At 44.0% G+C, this 21298-nt stretch overlaps 1 long non-coding RNA gene across 1 annotated transcript in view; it reads right to left on the bottom strand.

Annotated features, from left to right (window-relative positions):
• The window catches only part of LOC140895310 (uncharacterized), a 33403-nt gene extending 18896 nt beyond the window's left edge, over nt 1-14507 (bottom strand). The window contains exons 1-2 of the long non-coding RNA XR_012154164.1: nt 14311-14507; nt 9845-9921 (exon numbers count right to left, since the gene is read on the bottom strand). This is a non-coding gene — a long non-coding RNA (uncharacterized LOC140895310). The remainder of the gene's footprint in view (nt 1-9844; nt 9922-14310) is intronic.
• Between the last annotated feature and the right edge of the window lie 6791 nt (nt 14508-21298).

Below are 21298 nucleotides of genomic sequence, written 5' to 3'. Positions count from 1 at the left end.
ACTATATTAGCTGTCTTTGCTATAATATTTCACTGGTGCTAATTTGCTTGTGTGCTGAATCCACTGCTCTCCCCCCTATCTTTTTCGTCTTCTGAATTTGTTAGCTCTTTGCTGCAAAATACAGTCTTACTATGTATCTGCCCCACGCTGAATACATTTTGGGTTCTATCAGATCAGGTCAATGTTTTCCCAAGTTCAAGATTTCCACAATTTTGTTTAATTTTTGCCAGATGATGAATTTTTCAAGAAATGCTGCAAAAATTATCCCATTCCACCCCACCCCCCAAAATTTCAACAAAAAAAGTGAGCATTAAACTTTGGACATTTTCCCGTTTTAGGTCTTACCATAAGTTAGAGACACAAGGGGGTTGCTCCAGTAAAAGATATTACCTCATCCACCTTTCTTCTGCAGTATCCTGAGACCCACATGGCTACAGCAACACTGCATATTCTAACAGAGTGACATTCTTAAGGCTTACCACCATAGTTCTAGGATCTGGGTAGAGCTACCTGTGTGCTAATAAAAGGCAATCAGAAGACAAAGACCGTGCAACAAAACCCTGCTTGTCACGAGAAGAAACACATGCTCCCCCACTCCCCAAATTAGAATTTGTAAGCATGTTTGGTAGATAGGCAGGTTATACCCTTGTGTGGATTTTGTTTTCTAGCAATGAGTATCACTTTATGAATCAATATTTAGATGGTATATATGCTGCTCTGCAAAGGGCTGTAATGGAGAAGTGGCTGCCTCCTCTGTTTTGCATTTTTTTTTTCAAAAAAGTGTATAGTTGCTCCAACTGCATGCTATGGTCGATACACCAGACCATGCTCCTGTTTTGGGATCTCCTGATATCCCATTTCCAGTCACATTGTCTGGAACTCCACAGAAGCAGGGATCTGCACTGGGGATTTCATTCTAAAGATCAGTTTTCAAAGTTTACTCCTGGGGGAATCCTGTGACACTGCGCGTGTGCAGAATTCATGTCCCCTGCAGATTTTTTTGCTTCCTCGCAGAAAAAGGACTGTCTGACATAGAAGCAAAGGGAAGCTGCAAGAACTGTCACACAACACTCCCTACCTGAGCAGGTTCATCGTTTCAGGCACCCAGAACAGCCAGCGGAGAGGTAAATCACCGTGGGGTGGGGATACCCCAGCCAGTTGCTCCTACCCTGAACCAGGGTCAGCTGCTAGTCCCGGCTGGGCTCGAGGCAGAAGAGGATTGGACTTCCTCTTCCCCTGCAAGGAGTGGCTGGGGCTGTGTCAGACCCACCCCGAGAAACCTCCCCCAGCTGCAGGAAGCTCAGCATCCTCCCCTGCTTCCTGCCCCCATCACTCCTCAGCTGTGGGGGGGGAGGGGTCACTGTGTGGAGAGCTGCTCCCCCATCCTCCCAACCCCCATGCATCTGGACCTTCCATACCCAGTCACCCCTGCCAAGCCTCATCTGGTACATCCAGAACCGCCCTAGCCTCCCTACCTGAACCCTACCCCATTGAACTTCAACCCCTTCATCTGGAGAATCCCTGAACCCAGACGCCCACCCCTGCATCCCAGACCACACCCACAGAGCTCTCTGCACTCAAACCCCCACACCACCTTCAGTCCCCACATCGACACTCATGCCACTGACCCCAACTAACTGCACTCAGACCCCCACCCCACCAAGCCCCACTCCCCCAGAACCCAGGGTCCCCCACTGAGACACCCACATCCAGATCCCTCTACTGAGCCCCAACCACCTTCACCTAGAGGCCCTGTAGAGCCACATTGCCCCTGCACCTGGAAACCCCCCCCCCCACCGCCCAACAAGCCTCTGTGCCTCCAGATTCTCCATACCTAGACCCCCCCCCCATTGAGCTGTCTGCACCCAGACAGTCCCACACAGAACCCTCTCACCCCCCACCTGGATCCCCGCACCCTGAGCTCCTTCACAGTTGGATCCTGCTTACCCCACACCTGGTGCAGAGGGGCAGGGCCTTTGGGTGTTTCTGGGGCAGGTGCAGCCTCACCTCTGAGTCCATGTCCTGGGGATGGGGAGGCTACAGGGCGATCTCCCACCTTTGTGCAACCAGTGGCCTGTGCTCCCCACTGCCATGTTGGAGCCTCCACATTTATTGACAAATAAAGCTTGCAGAATTTTAAAATATTGCATGCAGGATTTTTAGTTTTTTGGTGCAGAATCTCCTCAGGAGTAAAAGTTGCATCAAACCACTCTCAGCTGAGCTGCCTATGTACATGCTTGGAATTCTCTTCTAATATAAACTATGGACAAAAAAGGGAAGAAAATGTTTGAACCTCCCCTTAAGCCAGGGGTGGGCAAACTTTTTGGCCCGAGGGCTACATTGGGGTACAAAACTGTATGGAGGGCTGGGTAGGGAAGGCTGTGCCTTCCCAAACAGCCTGGCCTCTGCCCTCTCCCACTTCCTGCCCCCTGACTGCCCCCCTCAGAACCTGCCCCCATCCAACCCCCTCCCGCCCCCGCTCCTTGTCCTCTGACCGCAGAGGAGGGGCTGGGGGCTAGCCTCCCTAGCCGGGAGTTTAGGGGCCGGGCAGGATGGTCCCATGGGCCAGATGTGGCCCACAGGCTGTAGTTTGCCCACCTCTGTCTTAACCCCTCCTTCTTAAATAAAATATTAATAGGCCTTAAATATGCAATAAAATAAATGGTCCAATCCTGCGATCACTTAATACTGAATGTAGGACTTGCTACTAAGAGCAGTCCTATTGAAGTTAGTGGGAACACTAATTGTAAGGCTGCAATTAATCAAATCATCCCCAATTAACAAAGCATATGCTTAAAGTCTCATTGAATTTAACTGGATTTAGGGACATGCGTATAGTTAAGCACTGGTTCACAGAAGAGGGACAGACTTAAGGACATGCACTGTTTTCTTGAAACTGGGCCCAAGTGTTTGCAGGATCAGGTCCAAAACCTATACATGCCAGGTGTTATAGTATCAATGCAGGTTAAATCCCATGCAGTCATTTCAAAATATGTGGTAACACAATACTATTGACAAAACAAATTTCTCTGTATTAGAAATAGTCTACTGCTAGAAAGGATCCCATACCATGAGCCTGCAAGAGATTGGGGGGAAAAATATGAGTAAGAGCTGATAATGGCTCTGAGATTGGATTTTTCTCACCATTTTGTTTAAAAAGCCCCAAATCGTATTAATCTTATTTGGTGTGATGCTTTATAGCCAGAGATGATACCACACGTGAATTTGGACTGGAATTCCTTTGGCATATGAAAAGAAAAATCTGTTTTTGAAATAAATTTAAGTGAGATTAAGTACATCAGGCACACTGAACCAGCACCAAACCAGATTTTAATACAAAAAGCTGACCCCCAAATACATTTCTGCAGTTATGATGTTGTTACTGCTATGAATGAGTAGGAGGAATATTTCAATAAAGAGAACAAGCAAGATGTATTTTTAAAGTCTAAAACTACGTAAAGCAAGATTACTTTGAATCGGTGGGGATGCAAGTAAAGTATAATGTAGGAGATTTGATGTATGTGATTGCAACAGATGAAAGCTGCTTAAAATTCAAAGTACCTCACAAGAGCTAACTACTGAATCCTCACAATGTCACGGACGCAGGAAAGTTTAACTCGTCTCATTTTCAGGTTGGGGAAGTGATTTTCATTATTAACTGCTGTATTATAGCATTACCTTGGAGTCCCGCTTGAGATCAGGCTCCGCACATACAGGGTACGTTAATACTGGAGCGAGAGGTTTAATTTCCAGTATGTGCTAATTTTGATAGAGCTAGTGTTCCAAAATTAGAAGTGTAGAAGTGTGGCAGCAGGCTGGCTTAGCCACCTTGAACACAATCCCACCTGGGATGCTGTGAAGGCCAAAACTAACAGGGTTCCAAACGAAAAACAAACAAACAAAAAAACTAGATAAGTTCATGGAGGACAGGTCCATTAATGGCTATTAGCCAGGATGGGCAGGGATGGTGTCCCTAGCTTCTGTTTGCCAGATCAGGAGCTGAGTCTATTCAAAGAAAGTCCTTTTCTCATAATACCCCAAACCCCAAGCCTTACAGCATCGTATACCTTACCACTTATCTACACTATTCTTTTATGTATCCTACTTATTGTGAAAGTCCCAGAAAATATTTAACCTAAATATACATACACGAGAGACACAATGTGTTTTTCCAAGTTTCCCCAAACTTATCGTAGGTGTCACTATCACAGAAAGCCACATCACAGACACATTCTTGGGAGAATACCAATTCGGGATTGGATACCAGGACAGTAGACTAGAGATCTTATTGCCATTTTTCCAGGGATATTTCCAAAACTGACTAACATCGTTTGGAGCAGAAGTTTAAGGGATTTTGACATGCAAATACACTTGGCATCTCTGAAAGTCCCCCCCCCCATGAAATTTCTTGGGGGGAGGTCCCATTTAACTTCCACCAAAGTCAAGGAGAATCTTTCTATTTGCCACAGGGGAATTGCACGTAAAGGGAAATCCCATCTTCGATTATGCAGGCTATATAAGCCCTCTCCATCCTTAATTCTCATTTGAGCCCATTGAGCTGTTACCAAATCCCACTGAAGTCTAAATTTTGGGCCTGATCCTAAAAACTGGCCCACTGAAATCAGTGAAACAAATTACCGCAGGATCAGAACCTTTATCTGTGAAGGGAGCATCACGAGTTTCTGACAGTGTTTGACTTGTGTGAAGAGAGGCACCTTAGATACTGGCAGAGATGATGCCAGTTTTCATAAGCAGAGTCCCTTTACTTATACAGTCTGCCATTAGACACACAAGCTTACAGACATACACACCATGATAGGATAAAAGCAAGGCTCTCTTATCTCCCCCAGCCTTCGGCATTGAAATTTCCTTTAAATCTTTATCGGTCATTCTTACTGATACTGCCTGCAAAGAGAATAATTGATTTTAGACTTCTTTAAAGTCTTTTGTTGTCCTTTCATACTAATAAAGTGGGGGAATGGGAGCAGGGAAACAAAACAGCAACAACAATAAAGGCTCATTTGTTGCCCCTCCCCCCTCTCCTTGCAAACCCTCCATGGGCTGTGGAGTTGCAAGATAAATCCACATTGAAAATGCATTTCCACATTAGTTACTGTAATTACCAGTGAAACACAAGGGAAGCGGGTGTGCACTGCATGGTAGTCAGATGTATACTCTACAAGTATTTTTTTAATCTATAATAAATAATTCATTTAAAAATAAAGTTTCTTCTCACTTTGATGATTTGTCTCCAGAGTAACTGATTATTCAGCTTGTGAAATGTTGGAGAATTCAACAGAGTGGGCCATTAATAATAAATAAAAAGTAACATATATGGTGCTTTTCAACCATAGATCTCAAAGCTCTTTACAAAAGGAGGTTAGTATCGTGATCCTCCTTTTATCGATGGGGATACAGAGGCGGGGGGGGGGGAGAACGGGACGGGACGGGACATGATTTGCTCAAGGCCATTAAGATACTCTTTTTCCATACCCTGCTTAATCCTCCCCACTACCATCCTGCCCAGATCTTCCCTAGAATTATTATGCACATCATTACTTCTGCTTTGGAATATTCCTTTCAGCTGAGTTCCATCTGTGCTGAAGATATGTTTCCCCCACATCCTTTCAAACAAACAAACTCACTTGACTTTATAGGTGCCTTTTCAGTAATCTAATGAAACCAACTTTTCAAAAAAGACAACCCTTTCTGTGGAAAAAGTTTTACCCTGTTCTGAAGTGTTATTCATTTTAATATAAATCTAACATGTGTGTGTTTGTAATGTATCTGGCAAATGAGACAGCAGATTGAAAAATAATCATCAAACCTATCTCTTCTATAATAACTTTCATCCATAAATCTCAGAACAATTAAACACCACGAGTACCATTATCCCTATTTTATGGATGGGGAAACCAAGCCATAGACTGACGAAAATAGAACCAAAGAACAACTGCATACATGTATTATGCCTACGATTGATCCAGTGTCCCATGGTCAACTGCTGGAAATGGCCCACCTTGATTATCACTACCAAAGGTTTTCCCCCGCTCTCCTGCTGGTAATAGCTCTCGTTACAGTGGGTATGGTAACACCCATTGTTTCATGTTCTCTGCATATATAAATCTCCCCACCGTATTTTCCACTGAATGCAGCCAGTGAAGTGAGCTGTAGCTCATGAAAGCTTATGCTCAAATAAATTTGTTAGTCTCTAAGGTGCCACAAGTCCTCCTTTTCTTTTTGCGAACACAGACTAACACAGCTACTACTCCGAGTCCCATGGATGTGAATGGGAGTTTCACATGGACATTGGGAAAGCCAATGTATTTCATAGCTTACAGGTCGCTACATTCATTACCGACCTTCCTCAGACAGTTCTGTAATCTCGGACAATTTTGGTTTCAATTCTGTGAGAGAGATGGGACTTAGTTTCATGCATATACGTGTCTTCAAAGGTAGCCAGGCATTTCAGAGCGGGATTGGAATTGAATGTTTTATGCACACACCTCAGAGATGATGGCTGGGGTATTCAATGTCTCTTGACTTCCTTCAGCACCACTGTGTCAAACGGCTGAACGTGGAATGGCAGGTCTGTTCCAGGTAAGCCATACCTGATCTGGCAAGTGCCCTGAGCACAAGACTTGCCATTATGCTCTTCTGAATTTTAATCCTAGCTCTGACAGTCCCTCTGTAGCCTTGGTAAGTCACTTAATCTATCTGCACCTTAGTTTTCCCACCTGTAAAACTGACCTGATAATACTGAGCCATATTACGTTAACGAGTTTGAGAGGCACAGTGAATTATTTTACAATTTAAAGAGCATGTAGGTAACTGTTAGGATATAGATATTCAGGCCTGCCTGTAAAGACCTATACTTTAAGAACTTAAGTGTATTTTTATCATGTAGCTAGTTATAGAGGTATAAAACAAACAATCAAAATCACTGTCTGCCTGTGTATGGGTCTTCTCTCACTAGGATAGTCTGCGGCCTTGTTCTTAGGCTAAGACCTTTGGCTAAGCAGGGGGCAGCCATAAGCTGGGAAGCATATGGTCACATCCTCACATCCCAAACCAGTCACACTAAAATACGGTGGTATTGGGCTGTTGGGCACTATTAGGACAGGATCATCTTCCTACCACCACCAGATAAAGAAACAGATCTTAAGATGGTTAAGGAAAACTTAGTTTGATAGCATCCTGTCTGGCAAAAAAAAAATCACTTATCAATGGTTGTGAAACCCTCATTTCTGGATTGTTTTATCTTTATGGCCCCCAGTTTTCTATGGTTAATCTGTCTGGTTCTCTAATTGTTTCTGTCTGCTGTATAATTAATTTTGCTAGGTGTAAGTTAATTAGGGGAATGGGATACAATTGGTTAAAGAATTCTGTTACAATATGTTAGAACTGGTTAGTTAAATTTCAGTAAAATGATTGGATAAGGTATAGCTGAGAATATTACTATATAAACAGGAAGTGGGAAGGGAAATTGGAATCATGTTTGCTAAGGTGGGGGACGAGAACAGGGACACACGCGGCTCTGCAGCATCAATGCTGGGAAGTGGGGTATGGGGTAAATACTTGGCGGCATCAAAGCTAAAAATAAAACACTGAAAAAAAACACAGGACTATCGGCATATAAAAATAAGCCCAACTGGTGTAAAGGGCTTCAAAATATGCTTACTTAAAAACTAACCCCAACAAACATTGCATTGTCTGAACTTCAAACTTTTGGTCTTTTGCTGCCTGCTGTCCGTATAACAAAAAACAGAAAAGGAAAACGGTAAAGGAAAAGCCCTCTAACGGTAACCTTCAAGTGCAGCCCTGGCCCCCAAGAGGTGTACAGACCATTTGCTCCTCCCACCTACATGACTGACCCATTTTAGAACCAATGAGACCTAGTTTGTCGAACCTATTGGATTATACATGAGTCTTATAGGGTTCCTACCTTAGCAATTAGACAAATAATTGGCTCTACATGCCCCATGACCAAAAGGAAAGTGACTACCACAGTTTTTCCAGGAGAAAGACTCAAGAGTCATGCAGCTTTCTTGTATTTTACTTCAAGTGTCAGATTTAAATCTACAATACAATCATAGATGTGCAACACTGCAAGGGACCTTAACAGGTCATTTGGCACCTTTTTGGTGCAATATATATGATGGATTACGTAAGAGATCCAATACTCAATATACGGTAAATCTCAATTTAAAAAAGGTACAATCTTCAAAGCTCATACATTTTTATTAACAAAAATGAATGTTCTCTCAAAGCAAATTGTATGAATTTTGAATAAGTATTTCTGTACTGTACACTACGAGGAATGGTGTACAATCTTTTTACAGACCTGTATAAAAACATATACTTGTATTTATTAAAGCTGATGGGAAAATTATTTTCCCCCCCTCAAGAAAAAAAAGCTACTGAAGATTATTTGTTGTTGTTTTCACTGGAAAGAGAAAGAAACAGTTTTTTTTTCCCCAATGAAAACCTAGAAGCATTGGGACAAAGACAGTAAAAAATTGTTGTGTCAAAAAATGTCCTAAGATTTGATCATCCCTAGTATTATTTTAGTTTTAGCTTTATACTGCCTGCTATATTGCCTTGCCTCCTATCTCTGACACCTTCCACATCTCTGCTTGTATGAGGCAAAAAACTTGTTGGCATATCTAATATTGTAACCCAAACCAATGTAAGCAGCAGAAATATGAACAGATGTCATTAAAACCAATGGATTATGATGAATCACTGTGTCAGGTAGACAGACAATTTTGCGATTGCTATTAATACAAAATTCAGCTTAAATGAGAACAAAAAGATATTTTCTACTGTATTATTTGATCCAATCTTTTTTGGTAGCACTGCTAAGAAGCAGTGCTATGTGAGAACTAGCGGAGAAGCATGGCCCAGCAATTCTCATGACAGGCCAAGATCCATGGCATTAATAGGGCCCAGACCTCACCAGTCTCAGCTCACCTGCACACTTTCTATTGCAAATGTGGCTGAAACTCCAGATGACTGTGCCCTAGCCTGCCATGCACTCATGGCTGGTTGTCAGCCTGCGAAGGCTTTGTTAGGGGAACTTCTACTGCTAAGAACAGCAGTAATTGTGAGAGAAACTAAAATAAGATCTGCTAACACAACACACAAGTTTTGCTCTGCTTCCTTCACACACCCTCTGACCCCCAGTTCTTCACTCATCCCTCAACACATGTAACTCCATTGTGCAACCAAACAGTTCCACTGGAAAATACTGATTGGACAGAATAGAAAGGTGCCATGGGAACACAGTGATTCAGTGAAAAGTTTCAGTGGAAGCCAGGCAGCCTGCCCGCCCAGGAAACAACTTCAATTCTCATGAAATGGACTTTTCCCTGCAAATCTCATCTCAACAAATGTGAAGTTTTACTTTCTCCCGATCAGCCAAAAATGTCCACAAGAAGTAGGGTGACCAGATAAAAACAGTGAAAAAACAGGACAGGGTGTGTGGGGGGAAGGCGGGACACAGGCACTTATATAAGAAAAGTCCCAAAAAACAGGACTGACCCTTTAAAAACAGGACATCTGGTCACCCTAACAAGAAGGGATCTCCATTTTCCATGTAGCTCTACAAACCGCGATTGCAAGTCATCAAAAGGAAAATTGCACAGGGGATATGTACTATCACCTCTCTCCTCCATGCTGGCCCATCCCACCTCATTTGCCTTCACTGGTACTACTCGCAAAGTACTATACCACTCAACAAGAGCAATGTGGCAGGCTTTGGCCCTTTGTTAGGACGTGTGTCAGCCATGAAACCACAAACAAGCTATTTAGGAGACTTGCCTAAAAGCATTAATCCACTCACCTTCTGTCGAACACAGCATGTCAGAGTCCTTCTCCTAACTCAGAGTATTCCTACTTTTGTTGGTTTGTGTCTTAGCCCTGAAAAACATTTTAAAATAGTGTTTTGAGTTCAGTGTTATATTTCTGTTTGCCCACACTTGCACTAATCATATGGAAACTATCAGGGGATCAATAAATAAAAAAAGATTCCAGTTTAATACCGAAATTTCCATACATATTAAATGTTCTTTCCCTTCTTTCACTAGCTAAGTACAGGCGTCATGATCTGACTTTATTATCATATTCAGTCTAAATTTTCTATGTATATTTATAACCTGCAGTCCTGGAGAAAGCAGATATAGGAACCTGAACCTTACAAGTTCTTTTTTTTTATATCCAGTTGTATAAGCCATAAATCTTCCACCAAGGATTGACTGTTTGTCAAGAGCAGCAACTCTTAGGAGCAAAGTTTGAAAATCAAACTCTGGGTTTTAAAGTCTGAAAGTCTACCTCTTTGTACTAGTTTTTTTTAAAAAACGAGACCCAACTGGGGTTAAGATCAGAAGAGAAAGGCAAAAAGAAAAAGTGTTTCTTCTGACAAACCAAAAGTCAGCGTAATTTTTTCTTGCCGTAGACTAATTCTCCGCCCCACCCCCAAATAAAAATAAATCACAGGTTGTATTTGTGCATAGCTATTTTGCAGGCTGCTCCAGTTGAAATGCAAATAATTTTTTTTTAAACATTCATATTTAATGAAGAATATAAAAAAGCCCCTTGACTCTTCCACAAACCCCCAGCCTACACCCCTCCCACAATCAAAATGCACACTGGAACAACAAGGGTTAATTTCCTTAAATTATAAATAACTAGAGCACTTTATCAAAGGATACCTCCATATTTTAGCAAGATCCTTATTTCAAGCTGGAGAGTTTCCAACTCTCTTGTAATATTCATTTTAAGCCCTAGCTCAAATGAATACACAATAATCTTACCTTAAAAATAAATATTAATTACATACACACACACACTTCAGGCCCTTACAGTTACAGAGAAAACCCTGAAAACATGGATGCCATGCACCACAAAGCTGGTGTTTTGTTTGTTTGTTTTTCTGTGCAAGTGAGGGTTACAATCAACCAACTGACAAGGTCCATCACCAAAGGCTTTTAATCACACTAAGCAGTCATGGGATAAGATGGAAGGTCCTCTCATGAATCAGTAACTGGTTGAAAGACAGGAAATAAAGGGTAGGAATAAATGGCCAGTTTTCAGAATGGAGAGGAGATACATAGCAGGGTCCCTCAAGGATCTGTACTGGGACCAATGCTGTTCAACATATCCATGAGTGACCTGGAAAAGGGGGTAAACAGTGAGGTGGCAAAATTTGCAGATGATACAAAAACTACTCAACATAGGCAAGACCAAAACTGACTGAAAAGCCTTACAAAGGGATCTCACTAAACTGAGTGACTGGGCAACAAAAATGGCAGATAAAATTCAATATGGAAATATGCAAAGTAATGTACATTGAAAAACAATCCCAACTATACATAAAAAAATGATGAGGTCTAAAATAGCTGTTGTCACTCAAGATAGACCTTGGAATCATCATACATCTGCTCAGTGTGCAGGAACACAGTCAAAAAAGCTAAAAAAATTTATAGGTTTCAGAGTAACAGCCGTGTTAGTCTGTATTCGCAAAAAGGAGTACTTGTGGCACCTTAGAGACTAACCAATTTATTTGAGCATAAGCTTTCGTGAGCTACAGCTCACTTCATCGGATGACTGTTAGAAAAGGAGTACATGAAGTACCATAATGCCACTATATAAATCCATAGTATGCCCACACCTTGTGCAGTTCTGGTTACCGCATCTTAAAAAAAAAAAAAAAAAAGGTCAGAATTGAAAGATGTACAGAAAAGGGTAACAAAAATGATTAGGGGTAATGAACAGCTTCCATACAAGAGATTAAAGAGACAGGGAATGTTCAATTTAGAAGAGAGATGATTGGCCAGGGGGGCGGGGGGGGGAGGTGCAGGGAAGAAGAGAGGGTATGATAGAAATCTAGAAAATCATGAATGGTACAGAGAAAGTAAGTGTTATTTACCCCTTCTCATAATACAAGACCCAGGAGTCACCCAATGAAATTAATAGACAGCAAGTTTAAAAAAACAAACAAACATAAGGAAGTACTGCTTCATATAATGCTTAAACAACCTGTGGAACTCATTGTCATGGAATGTTGTGCAGGCCAAAAGTATAACTGGGTTTAAAAAAAATAAAAATAAATGAGAGAAAGCCACTGATGGACCTGTCCTCCATGAACCATAGCCAAGATAGTAAGGGATGAAACCCCATACTCAGGTGTCCCTAAATTGGATTGCCAGAAGCTGGGACTGGACCACTCCAAATTATCCTGTTCTGTTCATTACCAGAGGCTTCAGAGGTATTGTCGGAAGACAGGATACTGAGCTAGACAGACTACTGGTCTGACTCAGTATGACTGTTCTTATGTTTAATTCAGGCAACAAAAACAAACCCTAGGACTTGTGCCCAATGAAAACACCAAGTTTTGGAATGAATTATTCAGAACAGTCCCCAAAAGAAGCTAAAAGAAAAGGAGGACTTGTGGCACTTTAGAGACTAACCAATTTATTTGAGCATAAGCTTTCGTGAGCTACAGCTCACTTCATCGGATGCATACCGTGGAAAGTGTAGAAGATCTTTTTATATACACACAAAGCATGAAAAAATACCTCCTCCCACCTTACTCTCCTGCTGGTAATATTTTTTCATGCTTTGTGTGTATATAAAACGATCTTCTACACTTTCCACAGTATGCATCCGATGAAGTGAGCTGTAGCTCACGAAAGCTCATGCTCAAATAAATTGGTTAGTCTCTAAGGTGCCACAAGTCCTCCTTTTCTTTTTGCGAATACAGACTAACACGGCTGTTACTCTGAAACCCAAAAGAAGCTAGATTTTAAAAAGTAACCTCCTAAAGGTATGTGTTATGCGGAACACTTAAGAAAAGTGTGATCTCTACACAATTTGTAGAGAGAAAGTGGTGAAATTCAGCTAAAATTATATTACGCATCATATACAGGGAGCTAGCACTTTGCATACAGTGACAAGAATTCTAGCTTGTGCAGAATAAAGAAATTCTGAGAACTCTGTTTAACATGTTGGGGAAAACAGTTAAAAAAAAAATATCAAGAAAACAGATCCAGCTCAGGGCCTGCTTGTTTTCCTGTTGCCTGAAGGATAAGTAATAGGCAGTGAACATGGCATTAAGTACGTACAGCTTTAGAGCTGCAGACAGTAGGCTAGAACCTGATCTCATTTAGACTATTGAGAATCTGGATTTACAATGTTACTGAGATTAGAGACTCAATGTCTGTGTGTCAGAAAAGCTTTAATGAAGTCTATGCTTCTCCCTTCACTTATTAAAAATAAATGACTGAGAGCTACTATAATTAGCAACACAAGGCCAGATCTTCTGCTGTTGTCAGTATGCCCCCATTATTTTCAATGGAACTATGCTTTGGCTTTGGCCCAGCATATATTCTGGTTGTTCAATTTAAAAAAATGTAAGGCTTTATCATATCACATTCTTGTGCCCAATTACATCCCTTTGGAATAAAATGTAGGGATTTGGGGGAAGAGATTTAGGGAGGAAGAAGCCCAGCTGGCTATAGGAATTATTTGTTAGAATGGGGGCAACAGCTTTTCTGTGAACATTACCATCAGCTCATCCATGTCTAATAAGGACAGTAATTCCCACGCTGGTTCATCTCATTACCACTAACAGCTCTGTAACCAAGAAGCTGCACTACCATATAAAGAATGTTTGCTGTATGACCAAGAGCATGTAAGTGTTACCTATCACAGAAATGGACAATAAGTTAAGCCAAAGTCAAACTTTGGTACCTAATGCCAGGCACCTACATTCATTGTTAGGTACCTGAACAAATGGCCTCATTTTCAGAGGGTCTGCACCAATTGCACTGGGAGCTACCAGCTTTCAGCTTGGAAAAATAAGGACAACATTCATGAGCCTAAACACGGATTCAGCTGCCCAAATCTGGCAAAACTGTTGACTTCAATATGCAAGATATCCAGCACCCTTTTCTTAAAGGCCAAGACATTGAGAGAGAGAGAGTTGGGGAAGATATCTTTTATTGGATCAATTTCTGTTGTGGAAGGTACAAGCTTTTGCGCTAAGCAGAGCTCTTCTTCATGTGTGGGGAAGGAAATCGGAGTGTCCGAGCTAAATACATGTTGGGACAGATTGTTAAACGTAGGTCACAAAGCGATTGCTACATATCTGATCTCACGGTAGTCATCCTCAAAGGAAACCTGCACAACACTGTCAAAAGACAAGCCTGGAAACTTAAATCCATTACTCTGCTAGACATGCAAAAAGGGACTCAACAGGGATGCTAGTTTTATGGCTCATAACTTCTAATGCACCCCTGAATTGCTTACTTAATTGTATACGGTCTCCTAACAGCATGTGTATTCAGTATGCATGAACAATCTAACTCTCATTTGTCCACTTTTTCTTATTTCCTGGGACCAAACACCACAGAGAACTTTTACATCTTGTAAAATTGTCTCTAGTCATGCAGAGCCAGATTCTACTCCCATCTGTGGTTCTTCTGGTGACTTCAATGAATGTATGATCAACCTGAAAGAGTAGAATATCTTTAGCATGTACATACTTAACACCCCTTAGACCAGTGATCTCCAACCTTTTATTGCACAAGATCACTTTTTGAATTTAAGTACAACCCAGGATCTATGCCGCCCCTTCCCCGAGGCCCTGCCCTGCTCACTCCATCCCCTTCCCCCGCACCTCCGGGCTGGGACTGGGGTTCAGGAGGGGGTGCGGGCTCTGGGGTGGGGCCAAGGCATTCAGAGTGTGGGAGAGAGCTCCAGGCTGAGTCTGGGGCAAGAGGTTGGGGTGTAAGAGGGGGCTCTGAGCTGGGGCAGGGGATTCAGGGTGCAGGCTCCAGGGAGGGAGCTCAGGGCTGGGGTGCAGGAGGGGTGTGGGCTCCCGTTGGGCGGCACTTATCTCAGGTGGCTCCCAGTTGGTGGCACAGTGGGGCTAAGGCAGGTTGGCTGTCTCCCTGCCCCAGCACCATGCCGCTCCCACCACTCCCCTGAGGGAACATGTGGCTCTGCACACTGCTCCTGCCTGCAAGCATCACCTCCACAGTTCCCATTGGCCGCAGTTCCCCATTCCCAGCAGTGGGAGCTGCAGGGGCGGTGCTTGCAGGCATGAGCATCACACACAGAGACCCCTGCACCACCAGGTGTGTGCTGGCCACTTCCAGAAGCAGCGTGGGGTCAGGGCAAGCAGGGAAACCTGCCTTAGCCCCACTGGACTTTTAGCGGCCAGAGATCACGATCAACTGTCAGGTTTCAGAGTAGCAGCCGTGTTAGTCTATTCGCAAAAAGAAAAGGAGTACTTGTGGCACCTTAGAGACTAACCAATTTATTTGAGCATGAGCTTTCGTGAGCTACAGCTCACTTCATCGGATGCATGCCGTGGAAACTGCAGCAGACTTTATATACACACAGAGAATATGAAACAATACCTCCTCCCACCCCACTGTCCTGCTGGTAATAGCTTATCTAAAGTGATCATCAAGTTGGGCCATTTCCAGCACAAATCCAGGTTTTCTCACCCTCCGCCCCCCCCCCCCCCCACACACAAATTCACTCTCCTGCTGGTGATAGCCCATCCAAAGTGACAACTCTCTACACAATGTGCATGATAATCAAGTTGGGCCATTTCCTGCACAAATCCAGGTTCTCTCACCCCCTCCCAAAAACCACACACACACAAACTCACTATCCTGCTGGTAATAGCTCATCCAAAGTGACCACTCTCCCTACAATGTGCATGATAATCAAGGTGGGCCAGCAGGAGAGTAAGTTTGTGTGTGTGTGTGGGGGGGGGGGCGGAGGGTGAGAAAACCTGGATTTGTGCTGGAAATGGCCCAACTTGATGATCACTTTAGATAAGCTATTACCAGCAGGACAGTGGGGTGGGAGGAGGTATTGTTTCATATTCTCTGTGTATATATAAAGTCTGCTGCAATTTCCACAGTATGCATCCGATGAAGTGAGCTGTAGCTCACGAAAGCTCATGCTCAAATAAATTGGTTAGTCTCTAAGGTGCCACAAGTCCTCCTTTTCTTTTTGCGATCAACTGTCAGAGGCTCCAGGATCGACCAGTTGATCACAATCTACAGGTTGGTGACCACTGTCTTAAGCCGTGCTGGAGCTGCATTTAGTACTGCTCAAGGCGAGACTGCAAAATTGGCTTTAAGCTATCTTTCGGTCCCAGACTTTCAGGTCATACAGCTGCCACTCTGGTCTCTGGAGGAAAGCAACACTCCTGCCTCACTCATAGATACTAAAGTCAGAAGGGGCCATTATGATCATCTAGTTTGGCCTCCTGCACAACGCAGGCCACAGAATCTCACCCACCCACTCCTGAGGAAAACCTCACCTATGTCTGAGCTATTGAAGTCCTCAAACTGTGGTTTAAAGACTTCAAGAAGCAGAGAATCCTCCAGCAAGTGACCCTACAGAGGAAGGCGAAAAACCTCCAGGGCCTCTGCCAATCTGCCCTGGAGGAAAATTCCTTCCCGACCCCAAATATGGCGATCAGCTGAACCCTGAGCATATGGGCAAGACTCACCAGCCAGATACTACAGAAACATTTTTCCTGCGTAACTCAGATCCCACCCCATCTAACATCCCATCACAGGCCATTAGGCCTATTTACCTTGAATAATTAAAGAACATGATTTTGGTAATTAATTGGTATCCCATCATACCATCTCCTCCATAAACTTATCGAGGATAATCTTAAAGCCAGATAGATCTTTTGCCCCCATTGCTTCCCTTGGAAGGCTATTCCAAAACTTCTCTCCTCTGATAGTTAGAAACCTTCATCTAATTTCAAGTCTAAACTTCCTGGTGGCCAATTTATATCCATTTGTTCTTGTGTCCACATTGGTACTGAGCTCAAATAATTCCTCTCCGGTATTTATCCCTCTGATATATTTATAGAGAACAATCATATCTCCCCTCAACCTTCTTTGAGCTAGGCTTAACCTTATCCACCTTTCAACGTTCATATTGATCCCCATCTTTTCCAATTTAACTAATAATTCCCCATGTGGCACGGTATCAAACGCCTTCCTGAAATCTAGGTAAATTAGATCCACTGTGTTTTCTTTGTCTAAAGAATCTCTTACTTTCTCAAAGAAGGAGATCAGGTTGGTTTGGCACCATCTACCTATGGCAGGGAAGCCCAGTACTATGTCTGGGACACTTGCTGCTATGGCCACCCCCAGCCCACTACAGAAAGGTACAGCCACTTCATGCCAGAGGCCTGATTAAAAAAAAAACCCAGCAGGAGCACAGCTGAGAACCTTGCTGCTTACCTCCCTCGTCCACATTAACAGAAAAGAGAGTCTGGATGCTTAGCAGAAGCGATCTGCCACTGTTCTCATGCAAGATTAATAAGAGTCACAAATCCTGCTACAGCAGCAACGCTCCATGTATATGCAGTCTGCTTATTGCTTGCCCACTTGCAGCAAGGGTGGCTGCATCTTTAAGAGATCCTTTTATGTTTCACACCAACAGTTGCCAAAGGGGATTATTGCTGCAGAAAAACCCACGTCAAATATCTGCATATATTCCTAAAACAGTTTGGCTTTTTATTGCTGCTGTTTCTAGAAAGCTTACAGTCATATACATCTGTTGCATAGAAAGTTGCAAGCTTGCCAGCACAATGCTGAGCCTCAACAACAGCTGCAACAATTCTGCTGCCACAAAGTAGTATCTAATTTCAGTATCTGCTGGCAGAGGTACAAGTTGTTCTCTTAGGTTGGGTCTGGGGAGCATAACCCATGCTTGCTTGGAGTGGCACATACCTAGGCTAGCCACCACTAGAGCAGTAAAGAGATTGAGGAGCCTGTTACAGGCTGGGTTAAGAAAATTATCTTTTAGCTCAGGGGGCAGAGGCTGATGCATTGAGCTCCAACGGTCCCAGGTTTGATCCTGCCTGCTGCCAACCACTAGACTAAAAATCCCACTTGCAGAGACATCTCCCCCACCCCCCTTTTCAAAATTATTTAATTGAAAAGGGGAAATGATTTGGATTAGTACCCTGTTCTGATGTGCAAAAGATGGTCTGAATGATTCTGAATCAATCCTGAAGCACTTACATGAGAGGAAAGTGATCAGGAACAGTCAGCATGGATTCACCAAGGGAAGGTCATGCCTGACTAATCTAATCACCTTCTATGATGAGATTACTGGTTCTGTGGATGAAGGGAAAGCAGTGGATGTATTGTTTCTTGACTTTAGCAAAGCTTTTGACACGGTCTCCCACAGTATTCTTGTCAGCAAGTTAAAGAAGTATGGGCTGGATGAATGCACTATAAGGTGGGTAGAAAGTTGGCTAGATTGTCGGGCTCAATGGGTAGTGATCGATCTGCTCGCTATGCCCCTACTTATACATCCCAAAATGCCATTGGCCTTCTTGGCAACAAGGGCACACTGCTGACTCATATCCAGCTTCTCGTCCACTGTCACCCCTAGGTCCTTTTCCGCAGAACTGCTGCCTAGCCATTCGGTCCCTAGTCTGTAGCTGTGCATTGGGTTCTTCCATCCTAAGTGCAGGACCCTGCACTTATCCTTATTGAACCTCATCAGATTCCTTTTGGCCCAATCTTCCAATTGGTCTAGGTCCTTCTGTATCCTATCCCTCCCCTCCAGCGTATCTACCACTCCTCCCAGTTTAGTATCATCCGCAAATTTGCTGAGAGTGCAATCCACACCATCCTCCAGATCATTTATGAAGATATTGAATAAAACCGGCCCCAGGACCGACCCTTGGGGCACTCCACTTGATACCGGCTGCCAACTAGACATGGAGCCATTGATCACTACCCGTTGAGCCCGACAATTTAGCCAGCTTTCTACCCACCTTATAGTGCATTCATCCAGCCCATACTTCCTTAACTTGCTGACAAGAATACTATGGGAGACCGTGTCAAAAGCTTTGCTAAAGTCAAGAAACAATACATCCACTGCTTTCCCTTCATCCACAGAACCAGTAATTTCATCATAAAAGGCGATTAGATTAGTCAGGCATGACCTTCCCTTGGTGAATCCATGCTGGCTGTTCCTGATCACTTTCCTCTCATGCAAGTGCTTCAGGATTGATTCTTTGAGGACCTGCTCCATGATTTTTCCAGGGACTGAGGTGAGGCTGACTGGCCTGTAGTTCCCAGGATCTTCCTTCTTCCCTTTTTTAAAGATTAGCACTACATTAGCCTTTTTCCAGTCATCCGGGACTTCCCCGGTTCGCCACGAGTTTTCAAAGATAATGGCCAGTGGCTCTGCAATCACAGCCGCCAATTCCTTCAGCACTCTCGGATGCAACTCGTCCGGCCCCATGGACTTGTGCACGTCCAGCTTTTCTAAATAGTCCCTAACCGCCTCTATCTCCACAGAGGGCTGGCCATCTCTTCCGCATTTTGTGATGCCCAGCGCAGCAGTCTGGGAGCTGACCTTGTTAGTGAAAACAGAGGCAAAAAAAGCATTGAGTACATTAGCTTTTTCCACATCCTCTGTCACTAGGTTGCCTCCCTCATTCAGTAAGGGGCCCACACATTCCTTGGCTTTCTTCTTGTTGCCAACATACCTGAAGAAACCCTTCTTGTTACTCTTGACATCTCTGGCTAGCTGCAGCTCCAGGAGCTATTTGGCCCTCCTGATATCATTCCTACATGCCCGAGCAATATTTTTATACTCTTCCCTGGTCATATGTCCAACCTTCCACTTCTTGTAAGCTTCTTTTTTATGTTTAAGATCCGCTAGGATTTCACCATTAAGCCAAGCTGGTCGCCTGCCATATTTACTATTCTTTCGACTCATCGGGATGGTTTGTCCCTGTAACCTCAACAGGGATTCCTTGAAATACAGCCAGCTCTCTTGGACTCCTTTCCCCTTCAAGTTAGTCCCCCAGGGGATCCTGGCCATCCGTTCCCTGAAGGAGTCAAAGTCTGCTTTCCTGAAGTCCAGGGTCCGTATCCTGCTGCTTACCTTTCTTCCCTGCGTCAGGATCCTGAACTCAACCAACTCATGGTCACTGCCTCCCAGATTCCCATCCACTTTTGCTTCCCCCACTAATTCTACCCGGTTTGTGAGCAGCGGATCAAGAAAAGCGCCCCCCCTAGTTGGCTCCTCTAGCACTTGCGCCAGGAAATTGTCCCCTACGCTTTCCAAAAACTTCCTGGATTGTCTATGCACCGCTGTATTGCTCTCCCAGCAGATATCAGGAAAATTAAAGTCACCCATGAGAATCAGGGCATGCGATCTAGTAGCTTCCGTGAGCTGCCGGAAGAAAGCCTCATCCACCTCATCCCCCTGGTCCGGTGGTCTATAGCAGACTCCCACCACTACATCACTCTTGTTGCACACACTTCTAAACTTAATCCAGAGACACTCAGGTTTTTCTGCAGTTTCATACCGGAGCTCTGAGCAGTCATACTGCTCCCTTACATACAGTGCTACTCCCCCACCTTTTCTGCCCTGCCTGTCCTTCCTGAACAGTTTATAACCATCCATGACAGTACTCCAGTCATGTGAGTTATCCCACCAAGTCTCTGTTATTCCGATCACGTCATAGTTCCTTGACATCACCAGGACCTCCAGTTCTCCCTGCTTGTTTCCAAGGCTTTGTGCATTTGTATATAAGCACTTGAGATAACCTGTTGATCGCCCCTCATTGCCAGTATGAGGCAGGAGCCCTCCCCTCACAGACATTCCTGCCTGTGCTTCCTCCCGGTATCCCGCTTTCCCACTTACCTCAGGGCTTTGGTCTCCTTCCCCCGGTGAACCTAGTTTAAAGCCCTCCTCTCTAGGTTAGCCAGCCTGCTGGCAAAGATGCTCTTCCCTCTCTTTGTAAGATGGAGCCCGTCTCTGCCCAGCACTCCTCCTTCATGGAACACCATCCCATGGTCAAAGAAACCAAAGCCTTCTCTCCGACACCACCTGCGTAGCCATTCGTTGACTTCCACGATTCGACGCTCCCTACCTAGGCCTTTTCCTTCCACGGGGAGGATGGACGAGAACACCACTTGCGCCTCCAACTCCTTTATTCTTCTTCCTAGAGCCACATAGTCCGCAGTGATCCGCTCAAGGTCATTCTTGGCAGTATCATTGGTGCCCACGTGGAGAAGCAGGAAGGGGTAGCGATCCGAGGGCTTGATGAGTCTCGGCAGTCTCTCCGTCACATCGCGAATCTTAGCCCCTGGCAAGCAGCAGACTTCTCGGTTTTCCCGGTCAGGGCGGCAGATAGATGACTCAGTCCCCCGGAGGAGAGAGTCCCCGACCACCACCACCCGCCTTCTCCTCTTGGGGGTGGTGCTCTGAGAAGCGC

Source organism: Lepidochelys kempii, chromosome 11 (genome assembly GCF_965140285.1).
Source record: "Lepidochelys kempii isolate rLepKem1 chromosome 11, rLepKem1.hap1, whole genome shotgun sequence".
NCBI classification, from domain to species: Eukaryota; Metazoa; Chordata; order Testudines; family Cheloniidae; genus Lepidochelys; species Lepidochelys kempii.
Note: the sequence above shows the minus strand (reverse complement) of the source record. Positions and strands in the feature narration are given on the sequence as shown.